This window comes from Argentina silus, assembly GCF_951799395.1.
Source record: "Argentina silus genome assembly, chromosome: X".
Taxonomy (NCBI): domain Eukaryota; kingdom Metazoa; phylum Chordata; class Actinopteri; order Argentiniformes; family Argentinidae; genus Argentina; species Argentina silus.
In genome coordinates this window covers 18358992-18382032 of record NC_139653.1, presented here as the reverse complement: position 1 = coordinate 18382032, position 23041 = coordinate 18358992, and positions in this window count along the sequence as shown.

Genomic DNA, 23041 nt, shown 5'->3' with positions numbered 1-23041 from the left:
CCCCAAGATCCGCTTTTAGCGAACATACAAGAATATTAATTAATAATATAATGTCCCTATAGGGACGTGTGACAAATCACATTCAGTTTTGAATCATGTTTCTCCTGGTTGATCTCCAAGGGATTCATGTAACATGATTCTAAACAGGGTTTATAAAATATTAACCACTCAACACAAATAATTCATCATATGGCTTGGAAGACCAGAGTCCAAATAGCCAGACATAGACAATTTATTCAAAAATAACAATATAGTACAATGTAACCCTATGGGTTGGTATTGGCATGCAGTTTCCCTTTGTCATTGGACACATTTGAGGCATTGGACATTGTGGCTGAGTAGCACAATTTACACATCCAGTGCTGAGTATATCCCTCAGTGTTCCTGTATGGCAGGTCAGGCTCCTGGTTTACACGGTGAGTAAATGTTTACATAGAAAACTGTTGTGTTCACACATGTAAATGAAACACTGATGTTGGTCATGCACTCCATCCTGAGAGGTGCATACAGAGGCCATTTGTTCAGTGTGGCCTCCATGTTCCTGTGCATGTCACATGCACTCAATCAGGAAGCCTCATGCCTACTGTATTTGTCAAACTGGAACACTGAGGTAACATTTCAGTGTGTACATAACTAGAGTACCTATGGTAATTAACTTGCTTACGTATCCATGGAAAACGTCTGGATGACTTCTGATTAATAATCAATAACTTAAGAAAATGTTCTGCTAATGTGAATTGAACATTGTTTGTTTGATTTCATGGGTTAGGGTCTCATTTTGTATGCAAACTTTGTGCATTTTTTGCAGGCTTTGTACATGTGCATGTTTGGACTTTGTACAATACACAAGCAAGAGTCAATAGTGGGAATTTGGGCCGCACAGATTATCTCTTACATTGCCTATATCAGTTCACATGGTTATTGATATGCAAACATGAATAGCCATCATTTTATAATAGCTTCAAAACTTTTAATAATATATCATCATTAAACTGCACATCTAAAAAAAATTCAAGCTCAAGCCGATTATCACCTAATAAATTATGCCGCATAATGTGCATTCAATTAGTCTACAAGACTGATGTCATGTATTCGAAAAATGCCTCACAACAACTGACGGCGTGAAACACATTGCGCACTATTCAAGAGTATCTTGGAAAGAGCATGCTATGATAATTAGACGTCAGATAGAGTTTGATTCTTCAATTCCCCGATGTGTGATAGTCTACTCCTCTTTGTCGTCTAAAAAATTATGTGCGGCACACGCAATGATGTGTAGCGGTCGTTTGGTTGCAGAATATCGGTTGGATTTGTCTTACTGCGGTATAGACACAACCGTCCAAGGTGGCATTTTGGTTCCACCAGGGATTCGTGTCAGCATCACGCATCAATGCAGGCAAAATAAGCCTATTAAGATTCAATTCAATATAGCTTGTCCCACAGCATGAAAGATATGGGAGGAAAATATAAACATGGCCATCATACAAATTAGCTGATTACATTCGCATAACCTATATGATGCGCTAAATTACAGTGAATATGTGAATGAGAGACATATTGAAATGGTCATCAGTTTAACCTACCTTTGAAGAGTGGCAATCCAGTGTTCCTCGTCGATATAGCTCTCACACGCGGCACTGAGGTCTGAGCTAATATTACAGTCAGCAGTGTATACGCATGCAGTTTACACACCCATCAATCTCCTCTACAGGCTTGTATGGAGGACCAACCCAGCCATGTTGATACATAAATGAATAAATACATAATTGGAGGTCTACACATGAATACATAACTTGTATACATGTGTAAGGAAATACAGAAATAAAACCATTTTATTCATTTTTATCTATTCATTTTTGTCTAATCTGTATGTATTAATTATTTCTTCATGTATTTCTTCACTCCTTCATGTATTTATTCATTTATTCATACCTTCATTGATTTATTACTGTATTTATTTATTTTTGTATTTCTTCCTCCAATATGATAATGAGGTGTCAATCAAACGTCAGTGGGTGGTATCTAACACACCATTGGCTGATCAATGTCACAGTGCAGTGCTTGATTACATTCACCTCGCTCTGTTGCCTCTGTTTTAGAGTGTTGTGTCCCCATTGCGCACAGCGAGGGCCTTCCTCTTGGTGCGATCACATTTTGTGACCAAAGAGAACACATATTTGGGCGCCATTAGGGCTACTACCGTACGAACTGTATTGATATAAAACTTCTTTACTTCAAACACAAATTTCACCAATAGACTTAAGACAAAATATTTGCATGGGCAAATTATTTGGTTACAAATTCGACTGGCTATAAACCTAGGTTACACAACTGGTTTTCGTATTGATATAGGCCAAGTTTCGTTATTAAATTATGCTGCACAACAGACATCACTCACAAAATATTATTCCCAAATTCGTTAGGTTATAGGCCTACTGCATTAGGCTACACTCCTACAGTTGCATTTGTAACCAGACTGAAAAGTTACCTGAACATGTAGTTTTCATATGATCCATTATCAGTCTTGCTTCTTACAGCTTTGCATTGATTGCTCAAAATATTATTCCCAAATTTGTTAGGCTTTAGCCCTACTGCATTAGGCTACCCTCCCAGCTCTCCACATTGTCCCCTATTATGACATTTTTAATGATGAATCGGTGTCACCTTGAAGATGCATCTTTCACCATGGTTTTGTAAAAAATGGGCCAGTCAGTGTAATTCTGTAAATGCTGCATCTGTATAGCAAGACGCATCATTCACCAAAGTTTCATCAAAATTGTCATTTGTCTTGCCCACATGTCCGTAGATGGTTGCTTTGTTATATGTGTTTGACTCTTTTCTGACCGGGTAAGACTATTTTGCAGAGTTGTTGCTAGATGCTAGCTTACAAAACTGAAGAGAATTGAAGAAAACCTGAAGGAAAAACTGTTTTTTTTTTGCCAGAAGTGTTCTCTATACACTAAATCTACTCGAAGGCATTAGGTATGATTGATTTGACATGTGGTGAGGCATCACTCATTTCAAATGGAATTCCACCCTTTTGTAGCTACGTTCTGCAAAGGATTTCACCAGCTCTCCAAACTAGGAAAGCCTGGTTTCAACAAGGTTAAAATCAACTGTACGTATGATGAATGAATGAATGCAGTGATGAATGAATGCAGTTAGAATCCCCAATCGCATGGTTAATTCGAACCTATTGCGCTTAGGAATAGGTTAGGAAGCACCTAGTATTCACGTTACAACAGGATGATTTGGCTTTGACTTGGGGCGACAGGTGTTGTGGAATAGTGCACTTGTTTGTAGCCTACCATTCCACACAAGAAGTTCCCCTTGGGAAAGGTTCCATCCATCCATCATTCAGAATCTCCTGCTAGTTTGATTCTTCTGCCTTTTTAGTCCATGAGCCAAGAGAGTTGGGTGGTACGGAGTAGTGCGAGATTTTTTTATACTTTTACAGAGCTCTGACATTTCAAATTGGCTCCCTGATCACTATGTATTCTTTTGGCAAATCCAAAACTACAGACTACTACTTCTGTTGCCCACAGGGGCAACAGTTTTGGCTGTTTGATTTTCGAAAAGCAAATGTGTATTTGGTGATCGGTTAACACCAAAATATTCTGGAATCGGGCTATAAAGTCAAAATGTCTATGCACAAAAGCTCCATAGGGCTTGAGGCATTGATATTGAAAAGTTTGGCTGCCTTCTGAACTTTTCTCAAGACACATCGCTGACACGTTTTGCACTTTTTCTCAACATCTTGAGCCATTATAGGCCAATAGAATCTAGCTCTATCTAGGTCAAGTGTCCTTTCACATCAAAGATGTCCTGTCACATCATGGAATCCTTCCGACACTCTGGCGCTATGACTGGGAGTTACAGCAAGCTGAGCATGAGGCTCACCTTTACTTATCACTTTGCGGTGGAGTACACGACTCTTCAGCACTAGTCTCGGCCACTCTCTGAGGTACATCCAAACCACTGACTCCTCAAGTTTTCGTGCCATCTCATCCATTTTCTGCTTTCCCTCAACCAGCTGTATAACTCTTCTTATTGCAGCATAATGTCTATTGAATTGAATACTATACCAGGCCAGGGCTCAGGAGCTTCAAGGTTTCCCAGAATAGCGTCTTCACTGCAAGGTAAGGACTCAATAGCACTCAATCATCTCCCTCACTTTCCACGTCTACTGAGCAGTCAGGCACATTGAAGACCTTCGAAAGGGCACTTATCCTATGCTTCAAACAAACTGCTTGTATAGTACCAGCTTCAATGAGTTCAAAATCGGTTACCTCCTGAGTTAGACAGCAGCTCAGCAATTTGCTCCTCATGTTTCAATGAGTCTTCATCATCCGCTATGGTCCTGTGTGGTCTTTGAGAGAGACCATCTGCATCTATGTTGGTCTTTCTGGCCCTGTAACTGATGTCAAAGTTATATTTAGAAAGTGCAGAGAGCCACCTATGGCCTGTTGCATCTAATTTTGCTAATATGTTAAAGGATTGTTATTAGTAACAATCTGTTCCATAGAGGTAGTCATGATATTTTTCCCACTTCAAAGATAAAAACTCAAATTTTTGCACTGGGTAATTCCGTTAAATTTTACTAAGGCCCCGGCTGGCATAAATCACTCTCATTTTCCCACGTGTAGTTGGTACAGAGTTGCACCTGAGCCTGACATCCTGGCATCAGCGTGTAGAACATATGGGAGCTTCAAGTCTGCAAACCCCAATACTGGGGCAGTTATGAGCTTCTCTTTTAGGCACTCAAATGCCCTTTGACATTCTGGTGTCCACCTTTCTTCCAACAGTTGCTTAGCTTTATTTCTGGCAGCTGGTGTCTTTTGCCGTGTCGAAAACTCCCCTTTCAGTAGATCATTTAAGGGTTTTGCTAGGCTTGAGTATCCTTGTACAAATCTTCTATAACACCCTGCGAAGCCAAGGAAGGATCTTACCTCCTTGACTGTGGTAGATATAGGCCACTCAGATGGCGGAGACCTTTCCAGGGTCTGGACAAATATTTATTTCACGTCCAAGATGGAGAAGAGAAGAACAAGACCAAGAAGGAGACAGCTTCAGGCTATATTCAGATACACGATTTAGGACATCCGCTGCTCCTCATGCTGCTCCTCATGCTGCTCCTCATGCTGCTCCAGAGTGTCAGAAAGAAATATTACATAATTTAGAAATGTTACAATTTATTTTAAGTTAATACCTGACATCACTTTCTCCATTGTCCTTTGAAAGGTAGCTGGTGCGTTAGTCAAACCCTGCGGCATCATTTTGTCATCTTGGTAACTGCCAGTTACCAAAAGGTGTAGTAAAAGCCGTCTTGGAACAATCTGAGGTCTCTAACTCTATTTGATAATAGCCGCTCTTTAGATCTAATACAGAAAAACATTTGGACCCTGACAGGAGAGAAAATGTTTCCTCAATGCGTGGCAAGGGACATGCATCACACTGAGTCAAGTTGTTTAGCTTCCTATCATCAACAACCGTCCGTAATGAGCCGTTCTTCTTTCTGACGAGCACCACTGGGGAAGCATAGGGGCTATCCGACTCCTCGATAATCCCAGCAGCTAAAAGTTCCTGTAGGTGTCTTCTCAGATCATCAAAGTGATCTGGAGATGTATGTCTAGTTCTCCTTTAATGGAGTATCATTTGTTGCACAATTTTGTGTCTCATTCCTGGGGCATGCCCTGAGAGGAAAAGGCACTGGCAGGCTCATTTTCCATCCTGTTGGTGATGTGTTTGTCTCCATGACTGCACACTGATGTTTGAACACTAAGTGACCTATCTCTGTGTGGGGAGCCTTCAGTTGTGATGTCATCAACAATAGTAGTCTTACTAATTGCTTTGACTGGTGTGTTGCCCATGTAGAGCTTTTGATTCTCCCTCACTTTCATATGATTGCATTTCAAGAAGGAAGTCTGAGTAAATGGGGCAAGTACCACAGACTGAATCAAGCCTAGCTTTCACATGGAGATGGTCTATGAGCATGTCATCCCAACAGCCTCTACTGAACTGCTTCAGCAACTGCTGTTTGGGATGTTGGCCTTCTAGTCCATCCCTCTGACTTTCTTCAGCAGGGCATGAAGTCTACTCAAATAATCAGAAGCCTTCTCATCTGCATTTTGATGTGTCTCAATAAACTGCATGAAGAGGTAATCTCCTTTCACCACATTACCGTAAGCCTTCTCTAGCTCTTTAAAGTATCCTGCAGCACTAGCTTCTTCTCCTGCACCAAGTGCTATATTCAATGTGGGAGGCAAACGTTTCTCCAAGAGTTTCCTCCTCTTAGCACTCTTAGCAAAGTTATTTGTTCTTGATCACCTGTTGAATATGAGCCCTCCATGTATCACTCTCATAGTCAGTCATCACTGCCCCAGAGAAACATTTAATCCTGTACTTCACACTGCTTAGTGTTGCACCTTCATGTGCTGTCCTAAGTACATGCTCCACTGCAAGCCTCTGGACATTACTTGGAATGGTAAGGGGAGTGGACTGGAAAGGTGATTTTTTTAGGCCTATGAGCTACTGAGACAGGAGTGTCACACATGGAGTCATCACCGACATCAAATGATACCTTGCACTCAGGTGAGTCCTCCTTGTTTACATGCTTGCTGAGAGCAATTTACTAATTGTCTTACTTTCCAACTCTTTGGCGTCAGTACCATACATTTCAACAATTGCACCTAATTCTTCTTGTAAACAAGTTAGATCCATCAGAATACCATCCAGTACATTATGCGTTTCAATATCAGGGAGTTCACTGATTTCTCCAGAACATGCCTGATCCTTTGATTTAAAAGGTTCAACGTCCCATTGTTGACAACTACTATCATGACTTCGGTGTTCAAACCCTGAGCACATTTCAGGTATTTTGTCCTCAAATTCACATGTGATTTAATCTGGCAACCTCTTAATCTTGGATATTACACATATAGGGCTGAAGGTATCTTGAATTTCACTTACTTACACTGTCAATATTTTACAAAACTATAGACTTTTCAGGACAAAAATCTAAATCTTCACAAACCTCCATTTTCGTTTACAGCACCGTCCGTAAACAAATTATACAATTGTTTTATTTTTAACATTAGGTAGGTATAATCTAGAGCAGGGGTGTCAAACTCATTTTCACCCCGGGCCACATCAGCATCATGGTTGCCCTCAAAGGGCCGGTTGTAACTGTAAGACTGTATACATGTTACTTCTCCTTAACATATTGTAACAAATAACTGTCTGCATTTGATTATTATTTATTCAAGTGTACAAATATTGTACATGCATTTACATAAATGTAAAAATATATGTAAGCACATTGCACTGTTATTATAACATAAATCCCTTTAATTTATCAGGTTAAGAAACCCACATTACTCCATCAATCAAAGATCAAACTTTTCAAGTGAATAACAAAGACAAATATGATTAAACAAGTTATTACAAATCAACTTTTTAAAAAACTTTTTTTGTCACAGTTGAGAAGGGCAGAACTATGGTAGAACAAATAATTGTGAGCTGCTAAAACATGTGGGACATGTGTGGCATTTAACAAAAACAAATAGCTGTAGACAGCCTTACAGAGGGCATACATCCAACTAATGAGTGTACTCCTTCATCACCGACACTGCCTCGTAACACAGAAGACATATCGGTTTTTCTCCTTGAAGCAAAAACATGTATTCGCCTTCCCACCTTTGATTAAATTGCCTTCCCTCTGCATCGACTTTTCTCTTCTTGGACATTTTGGGATTATTTGTAGATCTTTTTCATATCCATCACCGGTTTAGTCAAACGCCGATATGCGATCTAGCGGCAGGATCCCGTCATTTCGCGGGTCACAAATTTGACATGCATTGTGGGAGATGTAGTTTATGGTCACTGTACGCTGTAAAGCAGCGTAGACTTTTATGTACTTTTTAAGCTCTCGCGGGCCACATAAAATGACTCGGCGGGCCGGATTCGGCCCGCGGGCCTTGAGTTTGACACATGTGCCCTAAACCAACCCCATTTCCAGCCCAATTCCAGACCCACACCCAACTACTGCCAACAGGACCCCTACCCCGACACGCTCATCAACAACACTTGTTTATGATGAATTGAAAGTTTGTTTATTGTTGACTGTTTTTTCTTAGTGATTGAAAAAAATTAAAACCAAATAAAAACACCTTAATTTGAATGCCAATAAGTCAGTTAAAAGACAAGACTCACCACCCCTTAGTCAATTGTTTGTTACGAATCGCATCAACAGACTAATTTAAGCAATGACAAACTAACGCATGCATAACTGTGAGGAAAAACGTTTCAAACGGAGAATTAAAGCATTTATTCATGAATTTCTTTCTACTGAAACACTATGGTCATACCCTGAGAGCTGATTAATTGTTTGATTTATAAAAAGATATAAAGGGCTTTCCACACGTGGCAGTGGATATACAGAAATCATTATGGTATTTGAGACATCTAGTAACGGCGGACACGACAAGAGAGCGGTCCCCTCATTAATTGATTTGATTGATTGATTGATTGATTGCGATGTTAAATAGATAATTCGGTGATTGCAGTGATTACTTTTTTGTGTTTCAACATGTTTTCTAGTATGCCTGAGGTGTCCTTACTAACATATTTATCGGTCATCGTTGTACAACAACTGCAAAATCATTAAAAGAGAGTTGGCCTGCGACCGCGAAATGCGACAGGCAGATTTGGAGTTATGGTGCGTCACAGAGGAACGCGTTAATTTAAAGTGCGTCACCAACACCATGGAGATCAATTGTTACTGTGCTTTTAAACATTCTGGAGGGCGCTAAAACCTTCAGATACAATTTTGCAGTCGTAGGGAACAGTTCAGAGATCTCTATACTTGATAGACGAGCAATAATGTCTGTAGTGTATGCCAAGGTACGTTGTGCCAAGTTTACAGTTTCAAGGCGTGAGATATTCATCGCGGAAGTGAGAAAAGGCGTATACCACTTTCGGAAGAAGGTGGACTGGGTCTATGAGAGTAGGTTGAACAATTTCTTTCGACAATAGTCCAGGCCCCACTTTCATTTGAATAGTAGGCAATGCCTACAGTGGGTTAAACCACCTGTTTCAGCATTGTTTATGGTTGCATAGCATGTTTTTTTGTAGTTCCTTGGCAAGATGACACCTGGTTACTATAGCAACTGTTGCTACAGTAACCAGGTGGTCTACAGATGAGGTCATCACAGAACACCTGGTTACTATAGCAACCGTTGCTACAGTAACCAGGTTGTCTCCAGATGAGGTCATCACAGAACACCTGGTTACTATAGCAACCGTTGCTACAGTAACCAGGTGGTCTCCAGATGAGGTCATTACAGAACACCTGGTTACTATAGCAACCGGTGCTACAGTAACCAGGTGGTCTACAGATGAGGTCATCACAGAACACCTGGTTACTATAGCAACCTTTACTATAGTAACCAGGTGTTCTAAGACAAGGTCATCGCGTACAACCAACGGTACAACCCAAAATGTTGTCGTGGTTCCAGAATGGACATGGGGAGGGTCAGAGTGTTCTACTTATGATTAACCACTCTGGGCAGGGTGAGGATCATAGAAATAGAATGAGGGTGCCAAATAATGGAATAGAGTTAGGAGAATGGACCTGGTTCCTCATACTGGCAATTTGGCTAGTAAGGCCTACACCAAAAGATGGCTGACGATGGAAATGTGATACATAATTGCCATGGTAACCGTAACTGCATGTGTAGAACACAGAAGCCCTATTCCCACAGAGATAACGGTGAAATGCCTGTCCATTCTAATTCTGGTTCTATCTATGTTCTATCAGATCTAAATCTATGGTATTGTTGCGCTGTATTGCCATAGTTGCACTCACGTAATTACGTTATTATCTCTGTGGTTGCATTTTTTCTTTTGAATCATTTTAGAAGATGTCTCTCTGGAATGGTCGTATGACAAGAACGACTGGGTGCCTCTGGGTGACTCTTCACCCCTGCTTCATCACCTTCCTCAGGAGGAGGTGAAGACCACAGCGCTGCCAGTGAGACTGACATTCCAATCAACAGAGGGTTCTAGAACACCTCAAGGTATTGAGAATATTATCAACCACCTCACAACCGTTGTTTGTTTGTTTGTTTGTGTCTGAAGGTGGTCACCAAGGCCAGAGAGCCTCTTCCCCGACCTGCTGAGGACACACCTCTCCCAGCTGAGGACACACCTCTCCCAGCTGAGGACACGCCTCTCCCAGCTGAGGACACACCTCTCCCAGCTGAGGCCACGCCTCTCCCAGCTGAGGCCACACCTCTTCCCCAACCTGAGGAGGAAATCTCCCCAGCATGGCCGGTGAGACATTATCACTAGACGGAAGAAGCACTTCCTTCTTGTATGACAGTATCACTGCCTGATCCTACTTTACATCCTACTTAAGTATTTAAGTTGAACATACAGCTTACCCTCAGATGTATTGAAATACTGACTGATTTTCCTTTAGCGCAAGTACGTCAAATGGGTCAGCCCTGGGAACTTCCTTGGGGTTGATATCACCGGGACCCAAACACTCTGGTTTTGGCCCGGCTTTGGCTTTGGCCCCGCCCTTGCCCCTGAATTTCAGGCCCGCTCTGGCCGTGGCCCCGCCCCTGGACCTAGCCCCGCCCCTGGTAGGGAACTCCAGGGATTCTTCAATGAGGTAAAGACTTCTACACTCACTTCACCTCCTCTTTATAGCCTTGGCAATGGGACTGACATTCCAATCAACACAGAGGGTTCTAGAACACTTCAAGTTACTGAGGATATCGGCAGCCTTACAGCCTTTGTTTATTTGTTTGCAACTGTTGCCCTGGAAATACAGCCGTGGATATTGCGGCCCACTGGCCACTATCCAGGTAAGAGCACCAAGAGTGTCACATACAGTGTCCCAGTTGGTGTATTCACTGTATTTTGTGCCAATTTTGACATCTCCTCTGTCTTCTACAGAAGGACTTCACCTCTGAGGTCCAGAAATCAAACCAGTTCTGGGAGTTTGCCATTACTGAGTGCAATTTCAGAGGCCCACAGGTAAGCTGAGTGTTCTAATGTAAAACATTTCAAATGTTCCACTATAGAATGTGATATTAAGGCTTAATCTTCAAAAGGCTACCTGCACTCAAGGAATGGATTTTCTAATTCCTTGCCTGCACTGAGAGCCAATGTATAGAAGCACTTACTGGCTTCTTGTGTGACATTATCACTCCCTGATCCTGCTTTACCTTATACTTGAGTATTTCATTTTTGACATACAATTTAATTTGAACATACACCCTCATATGTATTGAAATTATTTGACTGATTTTACTTCAGAGCTCAGAAGTCAAATGGGTCAGCATCTGTGAGGTCACAGGGGTCGTGACGTGGATGTGGTTGAGCCTGACAACAGGAGACTCAGTGAACAACCGACATGTGAGTGTCTCATGTATAGAATTAGAATAGAACACTGGAAACAATCACATGAAATATTGTAAGAATTCTATTTCTATGGTCTCATGTCTCTATGTCCCTTAAGGAACTGACATCAAAGTTAATGTACAGCAGTATCATAGTGCATGTTCTTATGGTCTTCACCTTCAGCTTGATCCCCTCTCCAAGACGGAGACCAAGGTGCATACTGGGATTCAGGTGGGAGCACATTTACACTTTTATGCTAACCTCTTATTGTCTTTTAAGCAATGGTTTGGTTTCTAGTCTGGTGATTTGATTTACTATAAATACATAACTACCTTTGTTTTAAAGATATTAGAGGATATTAGAGGAGTTCCTCAGTTTTTCCTCCCTCTGTAGATCATGGGCGGGAGAATCCAGCAGTGGATATCCTACCGCTTGGAGGAGACCTCCCAGTATCGCTATTCGGATGACGTCAAGGTAAATGCCCCCCATTGTTCTGATTGGCTAGTGTTTCATTGTTGTGTAGTGGATGGTGGTATCTGATTGGTAAGATACTGTGTTCTTTGCAGCTGCGGGACGTCTACCGAGAATACAGCGGGCTGAAGATGAACTCCTGCGGGGAAGCGTGTCACAACACTTGGAGTGAGAGGACATCAGACTCAACCCCAATGGAACCCCGCTTTGGCTTTGGCCCTGGCTCTGGCCCCACCCCAGCCCCCACCCCTGAGTACCAGACCCACTCTGGCCCGGCCCCTCAGTACCAGACCCACTCTGGGCCCGACCCTGAGTACCAGACCCACTCTGGCCCCGCCCCTGAGTACCAGGCCCACTCTGGCCGCGCCCCTGAGTATCAGGCCCACTCTGGCCCCGCCCCTGAGTATCAGACCCACTCTGGCCCCGCCCCTGAGTACCAGGCCCACTCTGGCCCCACCCCTGGCACTGGCTCTGGCCCTTTTGAATTCCAGGCCTTCTTCGATGAGGTAAAGACTACTTACTCTACCTTCTCTTTAACTCTCTCTGTGGACTCTGATGTGGTGTAGAGTAATAGTCCATAAGTGAAGACACAGTCATTGTTAATACAGTATGTCCCTGTGTAACATAATCTAAAGGAAGAGGAAATGGATCTGCCTCATGCGATGGATGAAGTTCCCAGCATTGAGTGAGTGCTGACTCATCTATCTACATGACCAATCTAATCCAGGTTGTTGTCCCATAAGTGGTCACTGATCATGTGATGTTGTCTCTCTCATTCTCAGGGCCCACCTGGAGACCAAGGGGGTCACCGACTTTTCAGTCAAATTGGATGGCCTTCGTCTGGCTTTCAGTGTAAGTAAACAGCATTATGACTTGTGTATGTAATTGTCATTGTGTCAATCGCCTAATGTCTTCCTCTCCTCCATGCCCAGGCCCTGCAGTCCGACGCTGGCACCCGCAGCCAGATGATCGTGGCTGGCAGGACAGTCCTGGGAGGCCTGGTGTCCCTGCATGGACGGGTAACTAACTTAACCATTGGCCAGTGTTTCAATGACTTGATATTATTTACCATTGTATGTACTGACACTGTTATTTACCCTCTGCTCTTGTGGTTGTGGTTGTTGTTGTTTCTGTTGTTGTTGTTCTCGGTTGTGGTTGTGGTTGTTGTTGTTGTGGTGGTTTTTGTTGTGTTTGTGTCAGGACCTGGCTGGTTTCCAGGCAGCCTATGATGACCTGGTGGCCATGGTGACTGACCCTGAGCGCAGGGAGTCAGTGGCTAGAGAACTGGCCACCATGGGGGTAAGTACATCCAGATAGATACTCTACACTGTCCATGTTTATTGTTACTTTATGACTTCATGGGGTTTATTAGGGTTAACTTACTAATTGATGTCTCTTTGTTTCTATTGTTTGGGTAAAGGTCTACCACCTCAATGTGATTGACGTGGTGTATGAGTACATCATCGTGGGACAGCTTATTGAGGACAACGCCCCACTTGAAATTGTGAGTGAATTCATACAAATGACACGACATGCTGGTGTAGGTATTGATTGTACAGTTGGTTGACTGTAGATATTTCAATAGGGAGTATTTCTATCTACATGGAAATGGAGATGGAGTGGACATTGAGTTGTCTATTGTTGAAAAGGCTAATGGTTGTCTGTTGTTGTTGTTGTTGTTGATGTTGTTGTTGTTGTTGTTGTTGTTGTTGTTGTTTTCCTCCTAGGAGCAAGGTGGCGTGCTCGAGGCAACAGAGAAAGTCCTGAACTTTCTTCTTCTTGACGCCACCTCACAGGATGACGCACGCTGTTGTAAGACGCATCTGCAGGTACACACATCACTTCTTTTCCTGCTACTCTCTCACCTCACTTCCTGTCCAGGAGGCAGTGGAGACGTAATGGTGCCTGTGTGTTTTGTGTTCTCAGGACCAGCTGATGCTTTTATTAGAGGAGATGTTTGGATGGGATGTGGGGTTGTTCTCCAAGCAGGACTGCCTCACCAGTCAAGTTAACACGACTGTAAGGCTGCTAACCCAGAAGCTGGTTGGTGAGATGGAGGCAACCTCTGGCGTCTTCCCTGGCACTGGCTCCGCCCCTGGCCCTGACCATGGCCTCACTCCTGGTCCTAGCACCATCCCTGACCATGACCTCGCTCCTGACCCTAACACCGTCCCTGACCATGGCCTCGCCTCTGGCCCCAACATCGTCCCTGACCATGGCCCCCTCCCTGGCCCTAGCACCATCCCTGGTCCTAGCACCGTCCCCCAGGCTGACACGTCCTTCTTGGATGATTTTCTGGATGACGTTTGTCGCGGCCCTGGCCCCGCCTCGGGCAATTGTTCAGACGAGAATCTGGTGAACATTTCTAAACTTCTCTCCTCTCTGTTAACTATGATGTTGTATTGTTTAGTATTAAGTCCCTAATTGAAGATGCAGTCATTGTTAATACATTATGTGCCTGTGTAACAGAATATTGAGGCAGAGGACATGAATGTGCATTTGTGTTTTGTGTTCTCAGGTGAGGCTGAATGCCTTACTAGATGAATTCCTAAGCAGCACACGCCCTGCCCCTGGCCTCCGCCCCTGTTCTCAGCGCAAGCTGAACCCCTCTCGGGGTGGGCTCTTAAGCAGGACTGGCCCCACCTCAGGCCCCGACTCTCCGTCTGGCCCTGGCCCCTGTCCCTGTTCTCAGGCCAAGACGAAGGGCCCCGCCCCTGCATCTGGCCCTGGCCCCTGCCCCTGTTCTCAGGCCAAGCCAAAGGGCCCCACCCCTGGCTCCGCCTCTGGTCACCCCGCCTCCGATCACCTTGCCTCAGGCCCTGTCTTTGCATCTGGCCCTGGCCCGGCCCCTGGCCCTTGTTCCAGTTCTCAGGCCAAGACGAAGGGCCCCGCCCCTGCATCTAGCCCTAGCCCCCGCCCCTGTTCTAAGACCAAGCCGAAGGGTCCCGCCCCTGCATCTGGCCCTTGCTTGGCCCCTGGCACCCGCCCCTGCTCTCAGGCCAAGCCGAAGGACCCCGCCCCTGTATCTGGCCCTGGCCCCCACCGCTGTTCTCAGGCCAAGTCGATGGGCCCCACCCCTGGCCCAGACTCCGCCCATGGCAGTGGTTCCAAGGCCCAGAACCAGCTAAATTTATTTGCATACTTGGAAATGATGTTCGCCATGTCCGTCGCACCAAGGATGTCAGCCAAGCAGGAGGACTAACCCAGAGGCTTATTGATGTCCTGGAGGAGAACACCTCTCCTCTCTACACCTCCTCTTCTGGGATATACAAAATATTAAAACATCTTTCAATTCAACCAAAAAACCTGTTTAGCTGGTTAATTTAGGCATTGAATAGGCAAAGTAAAGCAGAGGTTTGGATTAAGATAAGCAACATGTTGCTTTAGAGCTTAAAGATAAGTAATAAGATGTGGAAGAAAATATAAGTTAATGTGATATACTGGTGAAGGTGAAACAAAGTCAAATCAATTGAATTAAGTTAAATACATGTAGTAATGGAAGGTCAACATGTTATGGTGTAGTCGTGATAAAATAGTACACCCTACTGGTCAAAATAAGGAAAAGCTTACGGCACCGCACCCTACTGGTCAAAATAAGGAAAAGCTTACAAATGGAAAAATGTGCATGTTGAAACCTTTACATTGGGTTCTTTGTAAATTTTGAATGCATTTTCGTTTCACAAAATGCACTGTTCTCATGTCTTATTCAGTAACTGTTGGTGACCATCTGCGGCATTTTAGCAACCACACTCTCGCAGTTCGTTGGGAGGAAACACATTCTAGTTAAAGAATAAAACTGTAATACTATTTGGTAATTTGTGAATAACATTTTTAAGTAATAATATAAATAAAAGTATTATAAAAGTATTTCAAGTATTTTGGAGTCTCTGTATGCTTGGGTTTCAGAAAAAAAGAGGAGGGTGGGACATGTCAAAAATGATTGTAGGTCAAACACCTAGAGTATAAGCTCTAAGAAAATACTTTTACCAACACCCAGTTTATTAATTATGGGCTGCATGGTAAGTAGGATGGTGGGGCATATCTCATGTCACACATCATAACACGAGGTGCAAGCATTCAGAAATGGTATTGTTTGTATGATCAGTTTCCCCTTATAAAGGGGAAATACACTATGGTATTTTTTGGTCAAAGCAATGCATCAATGGTGATCAAGTATTATAGACTACAATTTAATCTGACTCCAATAAGATTAGTAGGTTGACCTCGAATGTAGTTTATCAACTAATAACACATGAGTAAGGCTAAGAAGGGCTACGGAGGAAAGAGATATGAATGGTGGTTTATTTAACAGTTACCAATAACCTTAAATGTAACCAAGTAAACCAAATGAAAGAAATCAAGTTACATAGGTTAAAACCAGATAAAACAGAGAAGTTGTCTTTGTGTCTTCTCCCAGACTCAGAGGTGTCAATATGCATTGCTAATTAGATTGTGCTGGCTGCACCCCCTGGGTGGTCATTACAATGAGTCGTGTGAATGGCTCAGATGTCTTCCAGACAAAGTGAGAGTGCATTAAATACATTCTTACAACCTTTATAGTTCAGGACAAAAATGTAATAATTGTACACTTTTCCACCTAAATATATAAATCTCATCAATCTACATCAACTCAAACTATGCAAATAATGCAAACAACATTCAGCAGCCAAGTGGATTTCAATCAATTCTTATACATGACATTTCTGTAAATAAAACTTGAAGCCAGTGAACACCAGGGGGCGTCCTTCTTTCTGATCAATTTTCGTCCGATCCCAGGTTGAGCAATAGGGACTTGGGGGGGTCATGAGCCGACCCTGCTTAGCTTCCGAGATCGGGCGTGTTCAGGGTGGTATGGCCGTAAACGGAATTTGCTGTGGTCAGCACTGTATATAAAGTTAAGGTAAGGAGACGTCCACAACTTTATAATAAAAACAATACTATAGTACAGTTGATACGCCGAAGACGGAATTATCTTGGAAAACACGAAAACTGCAATTCAGATTACTTTACCAGAGATTAATCTCATTCAAGACATTTGGTTGCAAACATTTCATTCTAAATTGAGAAGAGATTCTAAACTGAGGACACCCAACTGTGTCAGACTGTGTCAACACTGCTAGCTCAAACAACAAGATAACTTTTATATATTTCTTTTTACCTTTTTGGATTCTGAACAGTCTGCATTTTACCACAACATTTTAAATGGCCAGTTTCATCTAGTCTTGGCTGTGTTATCCGTACCTGCTGGGAGCTGACAATGTGTGAACTGCTGTAATAGTCGTGCTGTAAACAAATTATACAATTGTTTTATTTTTAACATTAGGTAGGTATAATCTTCTAGATAAATACCCTGAGGGCTAACAAGGCAACGCAAAATATTCCACAAAAGTAATTCTTACCTATGAAAAGTTTATCAAGTATATTGCAATGGTATGAACAGGGAATGCATCTCTGTGTCTACGGAGTATGTCTCTACAGCGTGCACAACTCATTTGCATAACCTAGAAGGTAACATATTAATGCTGTAGCTCCCAGAACTCCCAAATAACAAGGGTTACATTTACATGTGGCTGATACAATGACAGTGCTCTTTGTTCTTCTATTTGTGAATGGGATGATATTTAAAGAGAAAAACAGCAATATTTGTTTGAGTTTTTTCGGTTAGACCTTATGGGCATCAAACTCCTGTGTCTTTGACACACATAGCATCAGACTAATAGTAAAACTTGCATTCATTTACAGTATGAATATAATTGATAGGATGAGGTCTCATTGGTTCTCCTTGCAAACAGCTATTAATTGAAATACTATGGTTGAAGCCAGTTATAAAAACAGAAGGTAGAGGAGATTCTTTCTCTTCTTTGTGTCCTGGTCAGAGGTCGAGGTGTTGTTCTGTGAGTACAGTAACAGATCAAGTGGTCTGTCTTTGTTTCTCTCTCTATCATTTATCATGAGGGTAGAATGTAACATTTCTCTATGATGTATTTGCCTTGTAGTAGTTGTATAAGTTTACAGTGTAATTAAAGCCTCATTTGATTCATTCTAATGTGGCCATTCTTGCACTAATCAACAAAACTCAACAATTCTTAGCACATAGTGTTAATTAAATGACTTGGAGTCAGATTAATAATGTTAAGATATGCTTTGCTATTAACAATACATAGCCACATTTCCTTGCTAACCGTTCATATTGTAACTGCCATCCTATAAGGCCCTACACTATTTGCCTCAATGTGATATTGTGTGCTAACTAAAGGTTCTGTTAAAACAGTATGACATACTCATGACCAGGTTGTCGCCTTAATGTCTAATGTTCATGTGCATAGTTAACAACACGTAGACATCAGGGATCACCATGCATAAGCTCCTCATGACTTCTTGAAACTCATGCATGGTCATAGCATATTGGGATTGTTACTGTAACTCTAGGATCAGGTATGATGTTAACTGGTCTTAGTTGTACATACAGTGCCTTCAGAAAGTATTCAGACCCCTTCACTTTTTCCACATTTTGTTGTGTTATAGACTGAATTTAAAATGGATTCAATAAAAAATGTTTGCCATCAATCCAGAATGACAAAACGAAATTAAGTAAATGTATTAAAATTGAAATACAGAAGTACCTCATGTACGTAAGTATTCAGACCCTTTGAGTCCATCTTAATGCAAGGATAATAGTTCATGTAATTTTGGAATTGAATTAATATCTTTGTTTTTATAGGGTCTCTGATTTGATAGGAATCAATTATACACTGTGTGTATCGGGTTGTCATTACAAACTGAGAAAATGGAGAGGAACAAAACTGCTCAGGAATGCGACCCTGAGGCCTGTATGTCTGCTAGATCCTTTTTTCCACTTGCAGTCACTCTGGTACATGACAATATTTGTCTTATCTGTCCACAATATCTTTTTCCAGACCTCTGCAGGCTTTTTAGGTACTTTTTAGCAAACTGTAACCTGACCATCCTTTTTGAGGATAACTAGTGGGTTTTGCAGATGGTAGTCTCAGACACATGCACGACACATTCACACCTACCTCCTGGAGAGTGTTGTTTTGGGAATTTTCTTAATTATGGTGAGCATTATTTGGTCATCCACTGTAGAAGTATTCCTTGGCCTACCAGCCCATTTACGATTGCTGAGATCACCAGTGCTTTTTTTTCTTTGCAATGATGTTCCAAATTGTTGATTTTGGCAAGCCTTAGGTTTTGGCTATGCTGCTATAGTTTCATATAATTCATATAGTTTTTTTCTGATTTGTTTAGCCTAATAATGGCTTCCTTGACTTTCAATGACACCTCTTTGGTCCTCATGTTGACAGACACTAATAGCTAACTCCAAAGGCAAATGCAAAGCCAGAGTCAATACTAGACATTGATAGCTCTCTTTTACGTGCACAAATGATGTAACGGAACACACCTGACTTACCAGAAACACCTGTCAAGCCAATTGTCCCAATACTTTTGGTGCCCTGAAATAGGGTGACTGTATATACAAAGTGTTGTCATTTCTTTATGGTGAAATCAATATGTACACAAATACCCTCAAATAAAAGCTGAATCTGTACTTTAACCTCATAGTAATCGTTTGATTTCAAATCCAAGATTTTGTCTCTTTTCCTAGATCTGGTTAAAAGCTGCATTTTAGACTATCAATAACCATGAGAGGGAAGAATAGAGGGAGTTGCAATAGTCTAAATGAGATGAGATGAATGCATGGATGACTTTTTCTAGATCTGCGAATTACAAGAAAGGCTGTATCTCAAAATTGAGGTCAGCATCAAAAATCACCCAGAGGTTTCAAGCTGAAGATTTCACGTTGGCAGACAGACAGCCAAGACTCCTTGGAGCTAGGAGGGCCAAATCTACTGCCATTCAATTGTAAAAAGTTCTGGGACATCCAACATCTTGTTACGGTAACTCCCCTAACCAACCCTCTGGCACCACCTCAAGGCCACGGCGATCATCGCTGGAGCGCCCAGCCCCCAGTCGACAGCACACTTGTTCCCTATCTCCAATCAGCACATCTACGACCCATTCCCAATCACCCACCTATAAGAACCCTGCCCGGTCATCACTCCAGACCCGCCAACACTGACGGAGGTGGGCCCTGGTGGACGGGACTGCAACCTCTACCTCCTGGCTGGGGAACATAGGGGGTTGGTAACCCAGGGAACACTTGAATGGTGACATGCCTGTGGCGTTTGCTGGCCATGGTGTTATGAGCATACTCGATCCATGGCAGGTGTCGGAAGGATGACGGGAGAAGACGCAGCGGAGGGCAGCCTCTAAGCATTGGTTGGCCCGTTCCGCCTGGCCATTGGATTGGGGGTGGTACCCTGACGTGAGGCTGACCGTGGCCCCAATCCTTTTACAGAAGGCCTGCCACACCCGGGAAGTAAACTGGGGACCACGGTCAGACATGATTGTCCAGGGGGATCCCATGGAGTCGCACCTAGTGTATTACCAGGTCGGTGGTCACGGCAGAGGAGGGGAGTTTGGGAAGGGCGACGAAGTGGACAGACTTTGAAAACCGGTCAATGATGGTAAGGACCACGGTGTTACCCTGGGAGATGGGGAGACCGGTAACAAAGTCCAGGGCAATGTGGGTTAGCCCCCGGGAGAAGCAGTCCATGAGGGAGTATATCTCTATATAGTCTATATAGTCCCTGGCCTCAGGCATCATCTGGCCCTCCTCCTCCCCAGTGGCAGCGGGGTTCTTCTTTGTTAAGAAGAAGGGAGGAGACCTCCATCCCTGCATAGATTATTGGAGTCTGAACAACATCACCATCAAAAACAAGTATCCGTTACCCGTCATCAGCTCGACCTTTGAGCCTCTCAGTCACGCGCCCGTCTTCACCAAGCTAGACCTCCGGAGTGCATACCATCTGGTGCACATAAAGGAGGGGGATGGATGGAAGACGGCCTTTAACACTCACCTGGGGCACTTTGAGTATCTAGTGATGCCCTTTGGGCTCACTAATGCCCCGGCCGTCATCCGGGCTTTGGTGAATGACGTGCTGCGTGACATGTTGAACATCGTTGTGGTCGTATACTTGGTGTTCTCCAGGACTGAGGAGGAGCACCTCCAGCATGTCTGTCTGGTCCTCCAGCGACTCCTGGAGAACAGACTCTTCGTGAAGGCCGAGAAGTGCCAATTCCGCGCTGCCTCCGTGGATTACTTGGGCCACATTGTGGAGAAGGGTCACCTATGGGTGGACGGGAGGAAGATCCAGGCAGTGGTGGAGTGGCCCCAACCCCTGAACCGCCAGCAGCTGAGACGTTTCTTGGGCTTTGCAGGGTTCTACCGGCGGTTCGTCCGGGGGTTCGTCCAGATGGCCGCCCCCCTAACCGCCCTCACCTCCACGCTCCGCCCGTACTCCTGGACCCCGGAGGCGGAGGCCGCCTTCTTGACCCTGAAGAGTCTGTTCACGACGGCCCTGGTGCTCATCCACCCCAACCCATCCCGTCAGTTCTTCGTGGAGGTGGACACATCCGACACCGGCCTTGGGGCCGTCCTCTCCCAGGTGTCCGCGGAGGACCAATCCATCCCTGTGCGTTCTTCTCGCAACGCCTGACACCGGCCAAGAGGAATTACGACGTGGGCAACCAGGAGTGTACGCGGCCTTGGTGGAGTGGAGACACTGGCTTGAGGGGGCCCAACAGCCGTTTGTGGTTTGGCCACAAGAATTTGACATACTTCCGGTCGACCAAGAGGCTCAACTCCTGCCAGGCTCGTTGGGCCCTCTTCTTTACTTGGTTCGAGTTTACAATCATGTACAAGCCAGGCTCCAACAACACCAAAGCTGACGCACTCTCCTGTCTGGCCCCAGAGGAGGTGGCGCCGCCAACCCCCGACACCATCCTTCCCCCATCCCGAGTGGTTGGTGTCTTCACCTGGGCAATCGGCTCCGTGGTCAGGACTGCCCAACGCACCCACCCAAGCCCAGGAGGCGGACCCCCCGGACGTTCCCCTGTCAGCCTGATCCCGAGACCTAGATTTGGGGCACGCCAGCAAATTCACCTGTCACCCGGGGGTGGGCCGGACCTTGTCCTTCATCCGCCGATGGTTCTGGTGGCCCGCCATGGAATCGGATACCCGGCAGTATGTCGCCGTGTGTACCATCTGCGCCTGGAGCAAGGCGTCTCATCAACCCCCGGCTGGACTACTACAACCCCTTCCTATCCCCAGCCGCCCTTGGTCCCACATTGCCCTGGACTTCGTTACTGGTCTCCCCCAAGTGGACGGACTTTGAAAACCGGTCAACGATGGTAAGGACCACGGTGTTCCCCAGCCAGGAGGTAGAGGTCCCCGTCCACCAGGGCCCACCTCCGTCAGTGTCGGCGGGTCTGGAGGACCGCTCGGTCCGCTTTGGAGAGAGCCACTGAGCGGTCCAGACGCACCGCCAACCGCAGACGCAGACCTGCCCCCACCTACCGTCCTGGTCAACGAGTTTGACTACGGGCCAAGGACCTCAACCTCCCAACCTACATTGCCATTCACCTTGTGTCCCAGCTAAAACCTGCAGTTTCCAGCCCTCTGTCTTCCCCTGTTCAAGCCCCTCCACCACCCCGGGTACTGGACGACAGCGACCCCGTGTGGACTGTAAAGGAGATCCTGGCGGTCCGCTGTAGGGGCCGCGGGTTCCAGTACCTGGTCGACTGGGAGGGCCTGTGGGCCCGAGGATCGGGACTGGGTCCCAGCCTCCTACCCCTCCCTGTTGGCGGAGTTCTACCGGACCCATCCCGATGCTCCAGGATGGTCGCCCGGTGTCTCCCGTAAGGTGGGGGTGGTACTGTTACGGTCCCTGAACACACCAAAGTGACTGGTTTATTGAGGACACGTCTGCAAGGAGTACCCCACCTCTGCACGCCTATCTGGCCAAATGGCGCCTCGCCCAACACTGTACATCCAACAGCCAGATTGGAAAATTGACGCACACAGTGAAGGTTCTAGATCGCGGTTGATTCCATAGGCAAGTGATGACTTGCATATGAAATCAGATTGCGAAGGGAGGCAGGTGTAGGGTAATTTACTGATGGTCAGAATGGTAGCAGAATGGTAGATGAGTAGCTTCTGCTCAGACTCACAACAAACACAGACTTCCGGGTGTCAGCGTCACAGCATCATGTAACCATCACGTGAGGGACATTTGCACAG